We start from the raw sequence: 22,181 nt of genomic DNA, 5'->3' as shown, positions 1-22,181 counted from the left end.
AATATATTGGAATTTAATTTTAAAATATATGAGGTATATTTGTGACATTATATTTGTGTAAAATTTCTATAATGGGTGTGACAAGAGTGGGTTGCTCTAGTGGTGAGCACCTTTGCCGAGGGTCTATCGGAAACAGTCTCTCTACCCCAATCGAAAACAGTCTCTCTATCCCAGGGTAGGGGTAAGGTGTGCGTACACACTACCCTCCCCTAATTTACCATTTAATCTATGTTGACGTTGTTCTTTAAGTCATGCAAACTTTCATGTAAGAACGAGTTTTTACCAAAAAAACATGAATGAATTTACTTAGGGATATCAAAACAAGCTCCAATTTTATAAAATATATACTAAGATTTTTATTTTTTTGCATTACAAAATAAATGAATTGAATTGATTTAGAGAAAGCTCCTTTGACCAATTGTAAGAAGAAATTATTTTGAGGAGTGGTTGTAAATTGGACATATTATGTTACAATTAATTGTTTACTGAATTCATATTTCACCAAACAAACATTAGCTCCAGGCTCTAGCAAAGATTAAACAGATTTGATTATGACCAATATTTTTTAGTTAATTTATTTTAACTACATACCAGGAATATTAGTGTTAGTCTTGTATTCTTTTATTGCTAGAGTTTTGTTGCTACATTTTTTTTTTTGCTTCGTTTTCATATTATTTTGTTGTTGTTATTGCTTGTTGCTACTGTTTTGTTTTCATTTTTTCTTGAGCTGGAGTCTATCGGAAATAGCTTCTCTACCTTCTAGGTAGGGGTAAAGTCTGTATACACACTATCCTCTCCAAACCCCACTTATGAAATTATACTAGGTTTATTGTTGTTGTTTTATTTTAACCTCATCCAAAAGTTGACGCCTAATTGTAGATTTGGTAGTTCATAAACCAAAAAAAGGTTTTTGTGGTCAAAGTACATAATAGAATAATTCGGGTTTGTAATAATCAATTTTGCTTCACTTTTCTTAATATAAATAAATAATAAATAATGGAAACAATATATCGAGAGAATAAAGAAAAAGAAATCTTATTGATAAACGCAGCTTCATTCCAAGAAGAGAGAACATGATTCTTCAAATATCAGAGAATAAAATATTAAGTGATTGACAGTACAGTTTCGCGAATTGCTTGATAAACGTACAAAATATGGTAAGAGGAGTTTATATAAGGTACAATATGTAACTGTTTTGCCTTACTTAATTCTCGCATGTTACTAACATTTATTACATTGGTTGCATGTTATTTGGATAAATTATAACGGATATGGTAATAATAGTCAATCACGTACAATCATGGATTATGCCGATTTCTTTCTATATTCATGGCTATTAATGAGCCTTCCTTCTTCGCGTCTTTAATTATCCATCCCGCGCCTATTTTTTCTTTTCCAACTCTCAGGTACGGTATCTTTATAAGCGATCCCGTGGGTGTTTTACTCATGTTTTTCCTAACCTTCATTCTTCTTTATCCCTTTGACTCTTATGCCACCTGTCAACATACCATTAGTCCACATGGCGAATCTATTTTTCCACAAATACAGTAATTTTTTACACACTTTGCTTATTTGACTCTGATTATTACCGATTATATTTTTTTTGGGTACTCGGTTAATTCGATTTGCTATGGAAAATCCACTTTACAAGATAAAACGCTCCCTATTAAAAATAAAATTATTTTCGGGGCTCAAATCACAAAAGTTTGGTTAAAGATGAATATTCACTTACTGTTTCAATACAACCTTTTAATAGTAGTACTAACTATTAAATGCACAATGTCTGCAAGTAGAGCTACTCTCTAGCAAATTTTGTTTTTTCCCCTATGGTTTAGATATAATTATCAACATATATATTTCGACTTTTACCAGATTACTATTGTGGCAAATGCAAGAAAATCCTCCTACTTTTTCACTATATTATAAATATACATAATATCGAGATATGAAAACACTATATAGTTGAAATCTATTAGGCATATTGAACCAATGTAACACTTTCCCCAACTCCTCTATCCACGACGTTGACGTTGTGAGATAACACCTTGTTTGGATGATTGTTACTTGTGATATTGTATGGTATTATTATTATAAAAATAATATATATTTTAATTATTATTTATATTTTATTGTATTGTATCATTAAATCCGTCACTACGTAATAACAAAAAGTGACATTTTATGTAACGATGGGTGTGGTGGCATCGTTACTTTATTTTTTTCTCCCTTCTTGCCTTCCTTATAATTAAATAATCATATTTTATCTTTTACGTATCCTATTTTTTATCTAATAATTCTACTTCATATTCTATTTTTAGTAATGCTGCCAATTTATTCTTTATATTATTGGTGCGTGATATCATGAAACGACGGCAAACGATACAATCTATCCAAACGTTGTATTCGTCAAACAATACAATACAATGCAGTACAACCAAGGCGCACACACCCTAGTGTGAGCGGTGTCGGTAGGATGTACTATAACGACTCGACCGATCATTTTAAGTGTATTAGCCCCGATCCCCTATTTACTAATTTCCATGTATCTGTTCCTACTTATGTGACTTGTCGGGAGGTTTTGTTTTTTGTTTCGAAGTATTTTGGGACACTTAGTCCATAAAACGGAAGCTTAAATCTTAAGGTTTTGACCGTAGTCGAAATTATGTGAAGATAACTCCGGAATGGAGTTCCGTCAGTTTCGTTAGCTCTGTTGGGTGATTTTAGGCTTAGGAGCGTGTCCGGACTGTGAATTTGAGGTCCGTAACTAATTTAGGCTTGAAATGGCGAAAGTCAAATTTTTGGAAAGTTTGACCGGGGGTTGACTTTTTGATATCGGGGTCGGATTGAAATTTCAGAACTTGGAGTAGGTTCGTGGGGTCATTTATGACTTGTGTGCAAAATTTGGGGTCAATCGGACGTGATTTGATAGGTTTTGATGCCGTTTGTAGAATTTAGAAATTTTAAAGTTCATTAGGCTTGAATCCGTGTGTAATTCGTGTTTTTGGTGTTGTTCGAAGTGATTAGAGGATTTGACTAAGTTTGTAGCGGGTTATAAGACTTGTTGGTATATTTGGTTGAGGTCCCGGAGACCTCGAGTCGATTTCGGGTGGTTAACAGATCAAAGTTTGATGTTGAAGGATAGCTGAAGTGTTGTTCTTGCTGGTGTAATCGCACTTACGAGTGGGGAACCGCAGGTGCGGACACGCAGAAGAAAAGAGGAGGCCGCAGATATGGGCAAGGCCAAGAAGGGCAGGGGGCACAGGTGCGAGAAAGGATGCACATCTGCGATTCCGCAAATGCGATCATTGGCCGCAGATGCGAAAATAGAAAAGTTTGGCATTTCCGCAGAAGCGGACGAAGGGCCGCATGAGCGAATCCACAGGTACGAGACCTGGAGCGCAGGTGCGAGCCCAGTGTTTTTAGTGGATTCCGCAGGTGCGGATGTTTTTGCGCAGGAGTGGTTCCGCAGGTGCGAAAAGCCTGGGCAGAAGGTATAAAAGCAAGGGTTCGCAATTTTTGTCTTGTTTCAACATTTTGGACTCGAACTTAGGCGATTTTGGAAAAAAAATTTCGAGGTAATTATTGAGGTAAACTTCTTGTACTCATTTTTAATCATAAAATTTGTTTCCCCACTGATTTCCCCACGCATTAGTGAGATTTTGAAGTAAAATTTGGGGGTTTAGGGCTTGAAAATTGGAGAGTGAGTTTTGGGGATTTGAATGGCCATTTGATGTCGGATTTTGGTAAATTTGGTATGGTTAGACTCATGAGTGAATGATCTTTCGGGTGTTGTGACTTTTGTTGAATTTCGAGACGTGAGCCCAGAGGCCGGTTTGACCCGATTTCGGATTTTTGGCTATGATTTAGTACTTTTTTTGTGAAATTGATTCCTTTAGCCTATATTGATTGTATTGTATTATTTGTGGCTAGATTCGGGACGTTTGGATACTGATTTGAGAGGCAAAGGCATTTCGACGTAAGGATTTGCCCGATTTGAGGTAAGTAACGCTTTAAAACTTGGTTCTAAGGGTTCGAAACCTCGAATTATGTGTTATGTGATTGGTACTAAGGTGACGCACATGCCAAGTGACGGGCGTGCGGGCGTGCACCGTGGGAATTATGGCCTGATTGATTCCATAGCACTATATAGTGACTTTATCTGGTTGATATCCGTGTTTTCATCATGTGATAAAGTAATTGAGCTGTCAATCATGCTAGATATCATGTTTAGACTTTATGCTGGTACTGTTGGGACCCTTAGTGGTCGTTTCTTACTGTCATGTCACTAATTTAATTGATATTACGTACTCAGTCATGTTCATGCATTTCATATCAGATCTCAGTATCAGTTGTTATTTATTGATACATCATATCATTGTTTCGGGCTAGTTTCCATGATATTGTGAGCCCGTGAGTGAAACTGGAGAGATTGATGATTGAGTGAGGCTGAGAGCCTGCTTATGAGTGACAATTATGGGATCGGGCTGCACGTCGCAACGGTTATACTAATTTAATGATAGCGTTTGGGCTGTAGGAACCCCTCCGGAGTCTGTACACCCTCCAGTGAGAGCGGTTGATATTACTGATGGATGGATCTTCCCTAGACATGGATCTTGTCCGAAGTACTTGATACCTAGAGATGGATCTTCTTCACAGGGCTGGATTGGCCTTCCTTGGTACTGGCTGACTTATAGTCAGTAATTTATATGTTCCAGGATGGATCTTCCCCGGGTCGTATGGTCCATATACAGTACCGAGTGATTGAGCATTCGAGAGTGTGAGCATATGAGGCTGACAACATGGTGCATCACATACAGTATGTGTATTGGCATGTAAAGATAGTAGAGTTATATTCTTTACATTGTTCGGATTTGCTTCACTTTACTGTTTTGAGTTGCCTATTTAATTTGAAAGCATGCCTACGTTTCTGTTAAGTTATTTCTATTTTATCTATACCGGTTGAGTTCGTCACTACCTTTCAGTCCAAAGTTTGAACTTGTTACTTACTCAATTGGATGTACTCACGTTACTCCCTGTACCTCGTGTGCAAATCCAGACATTTTTGGTCACGGCGGCGGTTACTGATTGCGGCTTCAGAGTTTAGAGACTACCAAGGTAGTTGCACGGCGTTCGCAGGCCTTGACTCTCCTTCTTTATCACTAGTTTATTTTTCAGTTTATTTCTCTAGACAAAGTAGTGGACTGTATTCTGATTTAGATGCTCATGTACTATGTGACACCCCGGTTTGGGATGGATTGTATCGTATTTTGGATATTTTTGTTTTCAAAAGGATTTCCTAAATTATTAAATTGCTTTCGTCTTTATGTTCAAAGATTTTTCTGTATTGAGATGTTGAATTATGGCTTGCCTAGTTCCACGATAGGCGTCATCACAACGGTTAGATTTTGGGTCGTGATATGTACAAATGAAACCGATAAACCGCACCAACCCGATAATTTGAGTCAAACCGAGAAAAAACCCCGACTATGATTTGGTATTGGAAAAAAAAACCCGACGATATTTGGTTTGGTTTAGTTTTAACTAAAAAAAGTCAAACCGAAACTAAACCAACCCGACATTATATGTATAGAAGTTTTAAATATATTTAATACATAAAAATATTTATTGTAGTGTAGCTTATAAATATTTCTTAAGCTTTTTCATAGTTTTATCTTTTAACGTATTATTTCAAGCTTGGACTTATAATTTTTGGATGCTTCAATAAGTTTTATAGTCCATAAATGTTAGTAACTCAAATAAATCCTAAACAAAAATCAAATCAATACTAATGCTATAAAAGACATTCAATACAATTGTATTATGAATGAAAATAGTATCGGATGTCTATTTTTTAGTTTTTTTATTGTTTAGAAAAAATGCATAACTTATTTTTCTTTTAGTGTTTAGTCATGTAAATAATACTACTTATTAGTCGTACTTATTTTAGCAACTTATTAGTAATTTTAAATTATGTTTGTTTTCATTATGGCTTATTAATAATATTTATTTTATACGATTTTATTATCTTTATTGTTGAATATTTTAGTACAATGCCATGAATAATTTTAAATTTAATAACCCGATACAATTGGTTTGGTTTGATAATTAAAAAATCCGAACAACCCGACCTATGTACACCCCTAGGTGTCGGATCTGAAAATTTTATCAAATGTGCATTTTTATTAAATATATTATATTGGAAATAAGTTAAGTGTTCAAAGAATGACCGCTTACAAAGAAGTGTTCCTTGGTCCTTTGGTTAGGCAATTGAATTTTGAGTGGGATGTTACGTGTTCGATTCTTAGCAGTTGTATATTTGTGTTTTTAGAGCTCAAAGCCTTCTAATATTATGAGTTGAATTCGTGAAATTATTTTAATTAATATTTTAATTTGTAATTCAACTCTAATTTCAATGGGCACATATTTTCCTAAAGATCTAAGCTTTCAAAATTAAGTTTAACATTTCAAAGTTCATCTAACTTGGAAGAAAGGATCAAAGCGGTGAAACCATGTCTATACTGTGAATGAATTATTTTAAGTTCATTGAAACTTATTTAATTTTGGTGGTTGTGTGATGCGTTATCTAAAAATATATATTTAGCACTATAATGAAGTTTTATGAAAACATTTAGAAAAGTTATAGTGGTGTAGTTATATTGTGTTTTATTATTATAATTTGAATCTTTGTTTTTTAATATGGAGTTATTATTATATTTGTTCAGTTGTTCACTTCTTTAAACATCGACACCGCTTGCAAAATTTTTTGCGTACGCCCCTGAGTACAACACAATACGATACATTATGAAACGACATGTAACAACCATCCGGACAAGTTGTTAATAAGACTGGGTAGCAAAAACAATCATATTCACTATGCATGTTGGCTTCTATAGCAATGAGAGGTGGGATAGGAAAAAAACTTATTTGCATTCGATATTTATGTTAATTTAATTTATCTTTCTATAAATTGTTATTCGAAATTATGGTTAACTGAAAATTCATTACTCAAATGATAACTTAGCTATTCAAAATTATATAGTAAACTCATTGTTTTTCTAGAGAATAAGGAAGACACTATTACTTGTTATAAATAGGGGTGGACGTTCGGGTAGTTCAGATTAGATATGAGAATTTTGGTTTGGATTTTCGATTTTCGGATTGAAGAAATGACAATCCAAATCCAATCCAAATAAGTTTGGATTAGATCGGATTTTTAAGTTCGGTTTCGGATTAATTGGTTTGGATAATATGGATTTTCGGTTTTGAGCGTATATGTTGAGATATTTCTACTTTTTACAAAAATAAATATCCAAATGAAGTAGTCATGTTAAATTGCCTGAAAAGTTTCTCATTCTTGCCGTAATCATCTAAATAAAGTATTCAAGTAATGAAATTATTATTTAAAAAATACAACGGAGACACTAATACGGCCGATAAGAAGTAACAATAGTAAAATCATGTCCAAATAGAAAGTATTCTGACAGTAACTTAGTAATTAATATTGAATATATGAGATAATATCTAATGGGTAGGGTATTAAACTTATTACTATTGCCATATGGATAATGGATTAAATATAAAGTATAAAAATTTCGTATTTTCGGATATCCAATAATCCAAAAATACCAAATCCAATATCCAATCCGAAATTCAAAAATTTTTAAAAAATTAAATCCAAAATCCAATTCGTAATCCGAAAATCCAAACCAAAAATCCAAAATGAATCTCAGATTAGCCCAAATTATGCCCATCCCTAGTTATAAAATAAGGAGGAGCACGAAGTTTTTGTAAATTGAAAATCAAGCTGTTGCGGGTTGGATTTTATTTTTACTTTTGGTATTACCTAAGTTCTTGTGGCCTGATATAAAGTGCCACATCAACTTTTGGTAGCCGAAAGTTGGAAAATTCTGCCAAGTGATTTTTGGTGTGATATGGGTATAAAAAAATTACTTTTGCAAACAAAGAAAAAATGATTTTACTACATAATATTCAACTTTCGAGTGATCACTAAGCAACGAACTCAGTTAACTGATACACAATCTCAGCTCGTCTTTATCACCAATTGTTATAAATTAATATATAGGGAGGCATGTTGGAATTTTTGGATTAAAATGGTGTGAGGTGAAACGAAGGAAAAATGAAAATTTGAATTTCTCTCCTTTACGGAGGGAATTTATCCATATTTGTGGAGGAAAAGATGTTTGTTGCGTTTATATACAAATGCATTTTTTCTATCTCTTAAAGAGTTGGGAAGATGGCAAACCTCTCGTTATCGTCGCTCGGCTTCGGCATTAACTTCATTTTAATTTCCTATTTTACTTTGCGGAAATAGTTGTTCTTGTAATAGCCATTTTCGCGAAAGGTCACCTGAGTGGTTGCAAGTTGGCTATAAATAGTTGGCCTTCCCCTCGTATTTTTCTTACGAAAATTCTGAAAGAATTTTTTCAAAGTGTGATTTAATACTGATCTTTCAGTTCGTTAGTCATTGGGGTTTGAAGTATCGCTACACCAGTGAGATTGTCCATTCTATCATGGGAGAAATAATTCTAAACCTCGGGTATTAAGTTCCTTAAGAAAACACTATGAATTCAGTGGGCTCAAATATAATTCTGCTTCTTCTTCATTTCTATGTTATTTGTTTAAGTTTTCATAATTAGCTAACATGACAGCCCGATGCACAAAGCATCTCGTGTATACGCAAGTGCAGATAAAGACCGTACATCAAGGGGTGTAGACAACCTATCCAAATGAAAGCATTATTGGCTACTTCTACGGCTTGAACACGTGAGCTATAAATTAATATAGTTTCATATAAATATTGAATGTGAATAATATTTTTGTTTACTCGTAAAACGGTACAGTTAAATTTATACGTGATTTCTAGACAAGCGAATTAATTTGATCCTGAAATAATAGACGAATTATATAAAAGTATAATACTTAGCCTTAAGATGGAGACGAAATTGCATAAATAATAGATCAGGGAGCAGGGCTTCCGGACACAACAACAATGAAATCAAGAAGCAAGAAGATAAAATTATATTTAGCTTTGAATAGAGTGTAGTGTATGTTTGCTAGAAAATTCGTGTCCTTTACAATGATAATAGAGCTCACTATTTATAGTTGCACCTAGGAAACAATATCCTAGGATCAAACCCTTCTTTAATGTCAATTATGAGGGCCATTGAGGAATGTGTAACGGCGGGCAGTGAATGCCATATTTCTTGTAACGGGCAATATACTTAATGTTGTAGAATATTCTTCATTAAATGCTACCGGGTGCAAGCATTTATTTCATCTTTATGAGTATCGTTCTCTCCGGTAACAGACGGGATAGTTGCCTTCGGTTTCAGCTATCTTCTATCTTTGGCTCCACGTGTCACTTCCTCATGCGATCATTTAATATAACGTATTTTACCCTATACAGATAGTCCCCCTACTTTCCGGTGGCATACATTTGTGTCACCGGGAAGTTGGTAGAAATATTTTTTTTGGCTGAAAATTTACTGACCCCTCTGAAAAGTTTCTGACGGTTGATTAGACGCACATCTCTCCGCATTTAATACCCCGAACATACGTCATTCCATAATTTAGCATAACTTTTGCTTGTTATCGATGTAATTATGGCCACGACTTTAGCCGCCTATACCTTTACTTATACGCATCAACTTCCTTTATTTACACTTCATAACACTCAAAATTTTCTAAGACTCTCTTTGCTCAACTCATACTTCGACTTTAATCTTTCTTTAGCTTCCTTATTTGAGAGAAAAAACCATCTTTCTGATAAAAAATGACCTCTTCTTCAAGAAAACCTAGTTCTTCAAAGAACAAAGGCAAAGCCGACGATGCTGCTCCCCCTACGGTGAGTACCATCGTCCCAAAGAACCTGCTTACCACCAAAGATTTTGAAGAGAAGTACTCTTCTGCTCACCCTCGTACATGGGTTGTTAGCATATACCCTTCTTCTACCCGTCTTTCCAGTATCCCTACTGTGAAGGAAGACTGTCATTGTCAGGATTTGGATATTATCGCTCCCGACCTGGCGGAGCAGATAACTTTACACAAGAAGGGTTTTATATATTTTTACATGTATCCCTTTACTTTGGGAGCGTTTTCTTTGAGCAGAGAGATTGACTCCGTTACTGTGGAGTTTTGCCTCCGCTATCAGGTGTGCTTAGCATAGGCGAGCCCTTCCGTATGGAGGACAATTACTTGTCTTCGGTGCCTGTGCCAGGAGGCGGGAGAAGAGCTATCCTTAGCTCGAGTGATGAACCTCTATTTTCCCAAAATCTTCCGTGGGAGAATGATTAATTTCAGCAAGTGTGGCCACCATGCACTGCTATCCAGCATGGATGATGACAATGATCGTGGGTGGATGAAACAATTTGTTTCAGTCACCACTAGTGACATCATCCCGTCCTTGGCTCCGTCTTTCTCGGAATTATGGAACCGCACTCGTAAGTCTATCGTTTGTTTCTTCTTCTATTAAAGATCATTCCTCATTATTTTTTACCCTTCTTCCTTTACCTGTTTCAGCGACTCGATGTGTTCCCCCTAGGGTTGAGGTCTTGGACCAATGGGTTCAGGAAAATTTAGATGTTACTACGCCCGAAACCCACATGTGGAAAGAGCTGTCTCAGAAATACAGGTGGAAATCCAAAAATCATGGCAAGTCGAACTCATCTTGTTTTCACCTTTTCTCATAAGGAAATTGTTTGACTCTTCTCTCCTATTGAATACAGGTCTACCCTAAGGCTCAATTGTCATCCTCGAGGAGGATATTTTGGCTAATCCTGCTGCTTCTGGTGCGAGTGCTTGTTCTCGGAGTCCCCGACCGGAGAACAAGCAACCAAAAAGAAGGCGTTCCTCCGCGGCTGGGGGAAAGAATAAGAGGCAAAGAACGCCGCCCCTGAGTCATCTCCAGAAGTTGTGGTGGTGAGCCCTCCGCCCGGACCGGCCATAGATACCGTGATGATTGACGATAACGGAGAATCCAGCAAGGATGGGGATTCTCTACATAGAAGACGACGACCTTCCTCAACTCAACAGACTGCTCAATCTGTTGAGTTAGTTACATCAACCGAGGACGAAGCCTCGACGCTCTTAGGGGGAGTTTGAGATGATGGAAAATACCAACTCCTATTTCTAGATCCTAGTCGCTGAGCCAGTATTGTGAGGCTGAGTACCGGGTTCCTGCCGTCTTCGGTCGACGAGCAACCAACACACAACACTGCACTTGCCGCAACCACTTCTCATCCTTCAACGCCATCAGCTTCGTTTCCTTCTTCACTGACTCTTCCACCAGCAACTGCTACATCATCTACACCGCCCGCATCTGTCCAAGAAGAGGATGTTCCTCTCCCCTAGTCCCCAATTCATGGGAATTTGGGGCAAAATTATGCTGCCCCCTCAGAAGATCTGCAAATGAGGAAAAGTGTTACTCTTTCGATCTCGACACTCGACGATGCCTCGACGCTCTTGGGGGGAGTTTGAGATGGTGGAAAATACCAACTCCTGTTTCTAGATCCCAGTCACTGCGCCCGATATTGTGAGGCTGAGTACCAGGTCCTTGCCGTCTTCGGTCGACGAGCAACCAACACACAGCACTGCGCTTGCCGCAACCACTTCTCATCCTTCAATGCCATCAGCTTTATAAGGAAGTTCACACACAACCTAGCATTAAGGGCGTTACGACGATATACGAGAGGCACTGACTCTTCCACCAATAACTGCTACATCATCTACACCACCCGCATCTGTCCAAGAAGAGGGTGTTCCTCTCCCCTAGTCCCCAGTTCATGGGAATTTGGGGCAAAATTACGCTGCCCCCTCAGAAGATATGCACATGAGGAAGAGCGTTACTCTCTCGATCTCTACCGGGTGCAATCTGTTGCCCCGGTCGGTGGAACTTACTAACTATCTGAAGCTTTTGGCTTCAGAAAAAGATTGGGAAAAGATACAAGCTCTCTCGGGAGAGTGCTTGTTGAACAAGGCTATGCACAACGCCGCATCGGTATACTCTTCACTTCCTTTGTCATCTCTTCTATCTTTGATTTAGTAGTATTTTGAGTTTGCCTTTTTTGTTTCGCAGGCCAATTTCCTTGCTTCCGAGGGCCTCCAAAGATTGCTTCGGGATAAGGAGGAACTTACCTCCGAGCGGGATCAACTTTTGGCCGAACAGGACCAAACTGATGCTCGCCTCTCAAAACTGGAAGCCAAAGCTACTGAGGCTGTTATGTTGGAGGCTTGTTTGCAGCAAAACGAGCAAGAGGTAGAGACCCTTAGCCAAGAGATCGCCCTGCTGAGGGTTCAATTTAAAGAGGCTATGGCTAAATGGGCTGAAGTCCATAGTGTCGTTCTTGGTGCATCCGATCGCGAGGTTGCCTCCGCTGAAAGATTAAATAATTTGGAGGCAGCCTTGAACTCCAAAACTGAAGATCTTGATGCTACCAGGGTGAAATATGCCCAATTGGAGAAGAAGTTTAAGAGGACAATTGAGCATAACAGACTTTTCAACTCTATTGTCCACGATCTAGATATTAGCCTCTGGTCCGTTAGATCCACACGGAAAAACCTTTCTGCCGATGTTGACCAACTTAAAGAAGAACTAGTGCCGAGCGGCTTCCCTCGTTATTGAGAAAACAAATGTTATGTACATCATGAGGAGAAAAATCTTTGAAGAGGCTAAAGCGGGTGTCATCGACTTTGATGCCGAAATCGCTAAAGCCCGTGATCTGGAGTCAACTGCTAAAAGGGGTCTTACGGCCAGGCCTAATGCTTCTAGTACTTCTCGTTCTGGTTCCGAATCCTTGGGAACTGAAGAGGAACCAGAAGGCGAAGATGTTGAAGGCCAAAATAATGAAGGTCAAGATATCGAGCCAGCGTCGGATCTACCCACTTCTCCTGGGGTGCGAATGCTTCTCTTCCTCCGAGTTTTGGAGATGCAGCAGCTTAGCTTTTTATTTCTTTTCTCAACTTTTGTACTTGTGCCATTTTGGCACATTTACTGTAAATAAAAATACCTTTTGCTCAAGTATTGCATGAGTCTTTCTATGTTCTTTTGTTTGAACATATATGCAAGTTTAATCTTTGCATCCTTTCTTGTTTAAGTGTTTTGCGCAGGTTTTGCTGTTTGCTTCTGATTATGCAAGGCTTTGGGTGTATTTTCTCCTGGAAGCATTTGGATTTCGGGCACAAGTTCTTCCGAATCAACCCTCTATCGTGAGGGTTTCAAAGGTAACAGGATATGGTGTGCTATTTGATTCAAGTGGCAATGTGATACAGAGGGTAAATATTTCCACTTAATTACACAATCAACAGTTATGGTTTAATAGATAATCCCTCACTCACAACCTTTTATCTTTGTGCAGTCTGGAACTACTGACGGAGTAGTACACAATCCTTCTACACTCATAAGTTCTGCCCCTACCAACATTGAACTTAGGTTCAAACCCCCTGGACTAAAGTGGAAAGGTCGAGCTGCAGTTACACAAAGGCAGCTGCAAGAACAGAGTTACAGAAGAGCAAACTCTGCTACAACCACTCAAGCCACACCAAAGACACAATCCACACCAAGCAACCAAGCCACAACATACATTAGTTGAAGTGATCAACTGATATTTTGAAGACTTAATAATGGATGTTTTTGTTAACTATATATGGTAGACAATATTTTGTAAAGCTACTTCATTATGTATGTTTTTGTTGAGTTCCTATCGTGGAAAATATTTTGTAAAGAAACTTCCTTATTTTGGATGTTTATTAACTGCCTATAACATGCCATGATATTAGTAGTTCTTGTACTTGTTGCTGTAATGGAACCTTTGTCAATATATTCCATGAACAAAATTTTACATCAACACAAAATATGTAGCCTAAACCCAGGAAATAAGAAAGTACGCTATCAATCCTAAACGCATAACATAAGAGCTAACATTAGAATAACTACAATCGCAACTATAATAGCAGTAACTCTGAACTTTGATATTCCTTGTCTTCTCTAACAATGGCATCGATCACTCTTCTTAATAAGACCCGCAAGAAGAGTCTTGTTGTGTTCTTCCTCAATCGCAGGATCAACCCATCGAAAAAAGCCACAACCTTCACCAATCTCATATCTTCAGCAGCTTAGGAACCTTCTTCCAGATTTGGTGTGTGTTCGTGATATTTTAAGATCTGCAGCAAGTCCACAATAACACAAAGGTTCCTTCTTCGATTCTAAAGGAGAAGACGTAACATTAGCTTATTTCTTTCCGGAGAAGAAGAAAAAAATCGACTTACAAAAGAAAAGGATATGGCACAAATTGATGGGCAATGAAGAATCCCAACAAATCTTTTTTATTTTTCACTGTTGAAGCTAACACGAGAATGAAGGCATCGGATTTGGATAGAAATCAGCTTCTATAATATTCAACAATGGAGAATAAAGTAGAAAGAAGAAGATGACTGTTAAATAGGCTACATTATTACCGTTAGGGCTTTTTCAACTGCCATCACGCCCCTTACAGGCATGTGAATCACGCACTAAAGCCAAATATGACACATAGGACCAGCCTCGTATCATAAGCATTTATTATACACGATTTGAAGGAGTGTAGCTGTTCAATTGACAAATTGTTAAGTTTGAGAACCGGCATGACAAAGTGGCTCAAGTATAAGTGCCATTTAGGCTATTCTGCCAAAGAAAAAAAATATTTTATATATATATATATATATATATATATATATATATATATATGTAGAGCAATCTTTTGTCCCTTAGATTCTTCATAGTACGATTCAAAAACAAATTTCACTTGTTAACAAATCTTGAATATTTTTCTATTGTTATAAGCACCTAATTAATATATCCACTAAGTTAGTTAAAAATATGACGATGAATCTTCTTAAATAAATTCATTTTTTATTTTTGTTTTACAAAAAGTTATTTCAATCAATAATAGAAAATGCACCCCATTCTTAAGAGGTTGCTATCAATGAAATTTTGGCTCTATTACCTTGGCATTATTTCTCATTGGCACATGGACTACACATAATAATTTGATTGTATTGTATGGTCTCGTTTTTATAGATTGTAGAATTTAGTTAAATAATGAAAAGGTAATGGATATGTCATAGGGGCGAACCAATAATTTACATTAAATGACAAAAAGAGAAAGAAACCAAAAAAAGAAATGGATAGGGAAGCCAACATGCATAGTGGATGCATGCATGGAGCGCTCCTGATTTTATTCTAGAAAACACTGTATCGGGTAAAATACGTTATATTAAATAATCGCATGAGGAAGTAACACGTGGAGTCAAAGAGAGAAGATAGTTGAAATCGAAGGCAACGATCCCGTCTGTTACCGGAGAGAACGATACTAATAAAGATGAAATAAATGCTTGCCATCCGGTAGCATTTAATGAATAATATTCTACAATATTAAGTATACTGTCGTTACAAGAAATATAGCATTCACTGCCCACCGTTACATATTCTTCAATGACCCTCATAATTGACATTAAAGAAGGGCTTGATCCTAGGACTTTGTTCTCTAGGTGCAGCTATAAATAGTGAGCTCTATTATTATTGTAAATGACACAAATTTTCTGGCAAACATACACTATACTCTATTCAAAACTAAATATAATTTTATCTTCTTGCTTTTTGATTTCATTGCTATTGTGTCCAGAAACCCTGCTCCCGGAACTATTATTTATGCTATTTCGTCTCCTTCTTCAGACTAAGTATTATACTTTATATATTTTATCTATTATTTCATGATCAAATTAATTCGCTTGTCTAGAAACCACGTATAAATTCAAACGTACCGTTTTACAGGTAAACAGTTTGGCGCCCACCGTGGAGCCTAGACAGTTGTGTAATTTTAGTTGGTCCTTGCCTCTTTTACTAACATGTTTGATTATTTGTTATTAGCAAAAAATTATAGAAAATGACAGATAATGGTGTTAACAACATACACAACCTTGAGGCCCAAGGAAACCAGCCTCAGCATGAGGATTCAATCAGTGATACTTGTAGTGAGGGAAATGAAGCTACCCCGGTCCACGGCAGGAGGTACCCGCGACATGTTCAGGAGACGACTCCTGATGACGCTGAAGATGATCACGTCGTTGAAGCGGTAAGGGTCCTGCAGGAGCAACAAGAGGTCATTCTAGTCCATCTCACACGGTAGGATAAGGTTATGACAAAGCTAAAACAAGTGTTATCGGGTGCTTCCAATAACGTGAACGGAAGAGGTCCAGTTCCTCCCGGTACTCCCATAAATCAAACAACGCAGAGGGTCAACAACAACACCCCGAGGGGCGAGGTTGGCTTTGATGGGGCTGGGGAGAGTGGATACAGTTACAACAACGAGAGCGATCCCTTCAAAAATGAACTCACATAGTTTATGAGGGAAGTAAATGCCCGCATGGATCAAATTCAAGGTGCACCAGCAGTGCTGAAAGGACTGGAATCAAAGAAGTACACTCAATTGCCGTACAAACCAAGCATGTCACCAGAATTGACCCCGAAGCAGTTTAAAATACCCGACATGCCGAAGTATGATGGGACTTCAGACCCTCAGGAGCATATCACCACCTATACGACAACAGTGAAGGGGAACGATTTAGCTCCCCATAAGATCAAATCAGTTTTGCTGAAATCATTCGGAGCAACTCTCATGAGGAGAGACTTGACGTGGTATTCGCTATTGCCCGAGCATTTCATAGATTCCTTCGATATGCTCGCGGATTCTTTCATTAAGGCCTTTGCCGGGGCTAGAAAGGTGCAGGCCCGGAAGGCCGACATATTCAGAATTGTACAAGGAGAGTCCGAGTTACTGCGGAAATTTGTAACCCTGTCCTAGAAGGAAAGGATGTTGCTCCTGGCCATTCCGGATGAGTGGCCGGCTCAAGCATTCATCAAGGGGTTGAATTCGAGAAGTTTTGATGCTTTCCGAAAGTTGAAAGAAATCTTGCTCGAGTTCCAAGAAACCACTTGGGCGGATGTTCACAGCCGGTACGAGTCAAATATAAGGATTGAGGATGATCAGCTCGGCTTCCCGGCGTCGGTTAAAGGTAGGGAAAAGAATAAAGAGAAATCAAACGACGATTTCGACACGGATAGAAGGTCCTATTGGAGCCGAAGTTTGCCCTATGAATGGGCCGAAGGACATGGCAGAGGCTTCCGGTCGGCGAACAGGTTTGTTACCGATATAAGAATTGATTGCGGCCAGAATAACAGGTCATTACAGGACAAAGAAACATCAGGTTCTCGAGATCCTTCCTACCCTAGACTTTCATAATACAACTTCAATGTTAGTATAGTAGAGTTGGTATCGGCTATGAGGAACATTAAAGAAGTACGGTTCCCGAAGCCAATGAGGTTCGATCCCATCCAGAGGGATCCTAATTTGTAGTGCGAATACCACGGGACGAACAGTCACCGGACTGGGGACTGCCAACATTTGCGCGAAGCGGGCGGTGCCGATACTGCTAAAAAATGGCCACCTCAGGGAATTCTTAAGTGACCAGGTCAAGAATAATTACGGTCGCAACCGTGATAACACGGAGCCCTCAAAAGCAAGAGAAGATCCCCCGTGCCCGACGATCAACATAATTTTCGGGGTGAACGAGTTTAACGGGGTTACCTTCTTGGTAGCAAAAAAGATGAAGGTGTCAGTAACCCACATCAATAGACTCCGGGAAGTCACGGAAGACGACATCACTTTCACAGAGGAAAACGCAGATGCATTGTTGCTACCACACAATGACGCATTGGCAATTTCTTTAAATGTATTAGATTTTTAAATCAAACGTATTCTAGTGGATCCTGTGAGTTCGGCCAATATTATATAATGGAGGGTATTAGAACAAGCCAAACTTACCATAAACATCATTCCGACCATAAAACTCCTCGCCGGGTTCAACCTAGCAAGCGTGACAACCCAAGGAGAGATCCTGCTGCCCACAAATACTGAGGGGGTGATGAAGATGACCCTTTTCGAGGTAGTGGATGGTGATATGGGCTACAACATTATCCTGGGAAGACCATGGTTATACGAGATGAAGGCTGTACCATCGATGTATCACCTGATACTTTTCGATGTATCAGGTGCCAAGATATGTTTAGGTACTAGAAGAGAAGGACACAACAAAGTCTACAACGGAAAAGCTTGAGCAAGTCGCATTGTCCGAAAAGTTATTGGAGAGGAAATTCCACTTGGGAATAGGACTGCACCCCGAGCTCAGGTATGGGTTTATTAAATTTATTAAATTTAACGTCGATTGTTTTGCGTGGTCTCATGCGGATATGATAGGTATCCCGACGGAAGTGGCCGTACACAAGCTAAGCTGGATCCTAGCATCCCTCGGGTAATACAAAACGTCCTATTGCCGAGGCCAGAGATAAATTCGTCAAAAAAGAGGTAACTCACCTACTTGATGTCGGTTCAATCCGAGACGTAAAGTATTCGGACTGGCTAACTAACGTAGTAGTAGTTCCTAAGAAGAAAAATAAATTTTGCATGTGTGTAGACTATAAGGACTTGAATTAGACATGCCCAAAGGACTCGTTTCCATTACCAAACATCGATCAAATGATTGATGCAATGGCCAAGCATGAGTTAATGAGTTTCCTCGATGCTTACTCCAGGTACAACCAAATTAAGATGAACCCAAAGGATTAGGAAAAAACTTCGTTCATAACGAATTTCGGCACATACTGCTATAATGTGATGCCCTTCGGGCTAAAGAACGTCGGAGTCACTTATCAACAGCTCGTACATAAGATGTTTGAAAAACATATAGGGAAAACCATGGAGGTTTATATAGACGATATGCTTGTTAAGTTTTTGAACATAGGTGATCATCTTAACCACTTGCAAGAAACTTTTGACATCCTAAAAAGCATAACATAAATCTTAACCCCGAGAAGTGTGCATTAGGGGTCAGCTCCGGCAAGTTCTTGGGATTTCTGGGGTCACAAGGAGGTATTGATGTTAACCCCAATAAAATCAAAACCATGGAAGATGTAATGACCCGACTTGTCGATTTGAGTTATTACTCTTCTTTCTACTATTTGAAGTCTTGAATAGCTTCATATGATGTATTATGACTTATGTGCAAAATTTGAGGTCAATCGGACTTGATTTGCTATGTTTCGGCATCGAACCTAGGATATTTCGACATCGGTTCTTCAAGAATACGTGGTATCACATTAACCAAATGAGCTCCAAATTCATTTTTGATTGAAGCATTATATCCGTATTGAAATTTTGGAGCCAAAGCAAAATGAATCGTCGAATTCGGACATCGTATGAGAGAGTTATGCCCTTTTCCGTGTCGGGAATGATTTTCCGTCGCCGTCAGCGCCCAGGGTAGCATGGTGTGCTAGACCTGGCACTGGGATGTTTAAAGGTACTGGAAATAGTGCCATAGGCAGTGCCCCACACCACCTGTGGCGCCCGAAACAGCTGAGACCCTATAAACGGGGATTTTGTGCCATATTTGACAAAAATAGAGTTGGGGAGCTCGGTTTGGGCTTTTGGGCGATTTTTACGAGTAAACATTGGGGTAAGTATTCCTTATCCTATATTAATTATATTTCATGATTCCATACTCATTTACATCATGAATCCGTAAATTTATGGGAGAAAAATTAAATTTTTTGTAAAATCTTCCAAAAATGTAAAATGAAGATTTGAAAGTCAATCCGATATCAGAATTTGATAAAATTAGTATGGGTGGACTCATAATTGAATGCGTTATTGGATTTTGTGAGTTTAATTGTATTCTAAGATGTGGGCCCTACGGGCAATTTTTGAGTTAAATTTAGAATTTTGCTGGAAAATTAGTATTTTCATATGGAATTAATTCCTACGATTCGTGTTGAGTATATTGAATTATTTGTGACTAGATTGGAAGCTTTCGGACATGAATTTGTGAGGCAAAGGTTTATTGGAATCTTGAAATTGGTTGCGAAACAAGGTAAGTATCTTGCCTGATCTTGAGTGGGGGAATTACCCTTTAGGCATCGAGTCTTATGTGCCATTTGTGAAATGTGAAAAGTCGTGTACGCAAGGTGACGAGTACGTTCTCGGGCTTATATGTGCAAAATTGATTGGGTTAAAGTCTTAGGCATGTTTTGTAATAAATTGGATAATTATTGGCATTTATTAAATCATCTATTTACCATGCCTCAATTCGCATTTGTTGAATTTATTTTTATATGACAATTTGATGTGGTTATTGCTTGTATATTTATGTGAATTCCGTGAGTTGGGTGATTTGATATTTTCTGGAAATAATTATATTATGGATTTTTCATATGCAAATAATTAATGAAATAAGTTTAAACTGAGGCGTTATATAATTATCAAGAATTTGGATTAATGAAGGCGTTGCCCTATACTGAGTATTTTCCATCTCTGTTGTTGTTTTTAGGTTTTATACATGTTATGTGGAGCCTTGGGCTATTTATTGTGAAATTAATTAATTTTGTTATATCTTTGGAATTGGTTGTGGCCATTGGAAAAATTGTGATATGAATTGATTTTGTTATGTTGCCGGGATAATATTTCGTATAAATTATTGTGTTATTTGAGTTATTATTTTGAGGATATAAGGGTGGCATTTCACTGTTGATATTATATGGGTATAAGGGTGGCATTTCACTGTTGTTATGTGTGTTGGGATATTGTCTGGGCGGAGCGATAAGGGTGGCTATAAGAGCGATAAGGGTGGCTATTGATATTGTCAGGGCGGAGGGATAAGGGAGGCTATTATAGGAGTGATAAGGGTGTCTATAAGAGTGATAAGGGTGACTATTAATATCGTCAGGTCGGAGGGATAAGGGGGGCTATTATAGGAGTGATAAGGGTGGCTATAGGAGAGATAAGGATGGCTATTATCAGGGATGATATGTGATGATGTGGGGTTATTACGTTGGTAATTTTCATGTGATGATGTGGGGTTATTGCGTTGGTAATTTTCATGTAATGTTGTGATTTTCCTTGTGTTCATTTTTATACCTTGTGCAGTTTGACTTGTTGTTGGTAAATTGATAATAGTCTGATCTATGTTGAAATTGGGAGCCTATGGTTATTGCCAGGTGGATTATGAAATGAAATGTGGGCACGAGGTGCTGTGAATAAATAATGATGATATTGGCACGTGAACTGTCCATGCAGTTATGATATGAAATGTGGGAACAAGGTGCCGTGAGTAAATAATGATGATATTGGCATGTGAACAGTCCGTACAGTTGTGATATGAAATGTGGGTACGAGATGCCGTGGGTAAATAATGATGATATTGGCACATGAATTGTCCGTGTAGTTGTGATATGAAATGTGGGCACGAGGTGCCGTGGTCGAATGAATGATGATATTTGGCACGTGAGTTGTCCGTGTGGTTGTGATAGAGAAATTGGCACGAGGTGCCGTGGAAATATAAAAGTAGGATGAGACCCGTATTTTATGATTTTGAAATGCTGTGTCACATGGTGACTTTTATTCGAAAGAGATTTAGTTGAAAGAATTTTATTTGAAAAATATTTATTTGAAGGAATTATATTTGAAAGAGATTGAAAGATATTTATTTGAAAGATATTTATTTGAAAGTATTATATGCTGAAGATTTCTATTTGAAAAATATATAGACGAAAGATTTATATTGGAAGGACTTGATTAATTGGTTGTTCTTGTATTTATTATTTGTTGCACAATATTTATGGTGTTCTTGTCGCCCTGCTGTATATATCACTGGTTGATTATTGTTGCCATCATTGTTATTTATTTTCTATTATTTTTGTATACAATATTGCACAGGTTATTAGATTGGTGAGTGTCTCGACTGTATATCATCACTACTCCACTGAGATTAGTCTTGATACTTACTGGGTACCGACCGTGGTGTACTCATACTACACTTCTGCACATGTTTGTGCAGATCCAGGTATTGGAGCTATCGGACTCGGATAGAGTTAAAGTGTGATCGCAAGGATTCAAGGTAGATCTGCTTGGTCGTCGTAGCCCCTTGAAGTCTTTCCATTTTATTGTACTGTTAATTATTAATCAAACAGTATTGTGTATTCGATCCTTGAGATCATTTCATGTATTCAGTTAGAGTTCGTGACTCAGTATTACCAGTCTTGGGAGGTTGTTATATTTGTTTCCGCTTTTGGTTTCAAA

This window comes from Nicotiana tomentosiformis, chromosome 5 (genome assembly GCF_000390325.3).
Source record: "Nicotiana tomentosiformis chromosome 5, ASM39032v3, whole genome shotgun sequence".
Lineage (NCBI taxonomy): Eukaryota > Viridiplantae > Streptophyta > Magnoliopsida > Solanales > Solanaceae > Nicotiana > Nicotiana tomentosiformis.
This window is presented reverse-complemented; position numbering follows the sequence as displayed.